We start from the raw sequence: 2,499 nt of genomic DNA on the forward strand, positions 1-2,499 counted from the left end.
GCTACCTTCACACTCCTCTAAAATAAGATTATCTTCTCAAGACAAGCGTGTGAAGAAGATTATCTTCCCAAGAGAAAGCTCTCATCGCTCCATACACTGTCATCGAGATGCTTCAGAAATTCGATTCACAAATTGACGATTCATGCTCCCGATTACTTATTCAAGATCGCCGCAATCTGTCCACACAATCTCATCGATTCCCTCCTAAAGTGACGATTCAGAAGTTGCCGATTCAAGATCACCATACATCGATTCGCTCTCGATCCATGCTTCAAATATGACTAAGGTTCCAATCCAGGTAATATTTTTGTTTTTCATCTTCATTTGATTGGTTAGGGTTTTTGATTTTTCTATGGGTGCACTTGAATTAATTGTTTTTGTGTGTTGATTCCTATCGAAATCTTCACTTTTATGGGTTAGGGTTCTTGAGTTTTCTATGGATTTGTATGTAATCGCCAGGCTTCCGGCCTTTTCATTCGCCTCCGCCACTTGCGTTAGCCGCTCTTGTGTTAAATTTACTACTTTTGTGTTTGATTGCCATTACGTTTCTTCGTCTTTTATGAACACCAAAGTGTTTGATTAACTTTTCCAATGAGAAAGAGTCAAATTACAAACTTTTGTGGTTTTTGGTTAGTCGTTGATTGGTCTTTAGAAAAAAAACTTACCTTGTTTATGCATAACAGTTCAAGGGCTTCTAATAAGTGGCGAATACAATGATTCTTGTTGTTGCTTCCTATTCCTTTTTATTGAAACATTTATTTCTTCTCAAGAGAAGCCTATGCGTGTCATGCTCGTTTATAAGAACTATTGAAACATGATTAAAACATAATTATGGGTATTGTGAGATGAGGGTGCTGTTACTGGCTTCATGGTTTGACAAATTATGCATTCCTTTGTGATGGTGGTTCATGAAAGGATTGTCATCTATAGAGAATGTTGTTGGTTAGCTTCATTTACTACTTACAGTTCTAGGCAGATGTTGGTTAATAGAGAATGTTACTTCTTTATGTCTTATTATTCTTAGTTTAGTTGATAGAAAATAAGAACTTGCCGATTATCGTTGAAACCTTACAATTTTACATGGTATTACTGTATTAGGAATAGTGTAACTTTAGGAGTTTATTAGGGTGTTCTTATGTTCTTGCTATTTGGTTCAATTTATAACCCTATGTGTTCGTTCATTTCTTCCCTGTGGATCTGCTTTCCTGGAACCGAAAGCAATTAAGCAAACGAATGTATAACTGTCTGAAAAAAATCGCTATATTTTTTTAAGAGCAAGAGCTTAATCCAAATTTATGGTTTCTTCTTTGTGCATATATTTTCAGGTTGTTCAGGAAAGAAACAAAAGAAAGGCTTCTGGCTATATATATGAACCTTCACCTCTGATCCCATGCAAGGTATATATAATTGATTAGATATCTATTTAAACAGATTTGGGGTATATGTTTGATGTTTATACTTGTGAATTTTATGAGTTGGTGTACATTGATCTTTTCTTATTAACCCTTACTTGATCCACTCATCGAAGTTGATATTGTAAAAACAACCAGCAAATAATACTGCAAATGTTGTTTGGTTCATCGTGAATGTATGTGTTTGTGTACATGGTGGGATGCTAACAAGTGTTTGGTCCTTGCTCAATCAACGATATAATTGGGGGGGGGGGTTGATTGTTTTATGGTCCAAAACCAGAACTGTGGATCATCTTTTACGTCATTTAAAGTCTAAGGTGTTTTTTTCAAATACTTACGGGATAAGTGCTTAATTGCACGAGTCACCATTCTAATTTACCTTATGGGCTAATATTCTCAGCCATCAAAAATTCAAAAAGGACTGATGATAAGCTTTTATAACACAGTACGCTCTATCGGATAAAAGTCATCACCCTTACTTACCGTAAGTCTCTCGATCCTTGTTTTTTTTCTTACTGGGTAAGATTCTAAGTCCTACCCTTTTCTAAGCTATATATTATGTAGCGATCTAAAATCTAAAATGCCAACTATTATGTCCTACCCTTTTCTAAGCTATATATTATGTAGCGATCTAAAATCTAAAATGCCAACTATTATGTATCGGTCTAAATTCTAAAATGCCAACTATTATTTTCTTGACATATTTTTTTGTAACTGCAGTGCCGTACAATTGGTTTGATCAAATCAGAGTATTCAACTTGTGCATCCATATGGATTAGACTTGTTGTACACATTGACCTTGAGTTGGACCTTCCTGTTATCACTAATTCAACCATCCACTTTTCCTTTGACTTCTTCAACCAACCAGTGAGGTGTACTTATATTTGCCAAAAGTAATAGGTACAAGTTTTATGTTTATCAAAGACCAACATAGGAGTTYCTACAATCTTTCTTTTTCTTTGCATTGCATCATAAGAAACAGCAATCAAACCAACCTATGTGATAATGTAGCAGGTGTTTTCAAAGGAAAAGTATAGTCTATCAAAACGTTATCATTTGCAACAATTTACCTGGTAAGCACTTCCCG

The 2,499-nt window shown here is 35.0% G+C and overlaps 1 long non-coding RNA gene across 1 annotated transcript; it reads left to right on the forward strand.

The window, feature by feature from the left end:
* The first annotated feature begins 230 nt into the window (after positions 1-230).
* LOC112526911 lies at positions 231-2,176 on the forward strand. The gene is made up of 3 exons (XR_003070658.1): positions 231-298; positions 1,326-1,397; positions 1,813-2,176. It is a non-coding gene; the product is annotated as an uncharacterized LOC112526911 (long non-coding RNA).
* Positions 2,177-2,499: the final 323 nt, after the last annotated feature.

The sequence above is a fragment of the Cynara cardunculus genome, assembly GCF_001531365.2.
Source record: "Cynara cardunculus var. scolymus isolate 2C chromosome LG 14, CcrdV1, whole genome shotgun sequence".
Taxonomy (NCBI): Eukaryota; Viridiplantae; Streptophyta; class Magnoliopsida; order Asterales; family Asteraceae; genus Cynara; species Cynara cardunculus.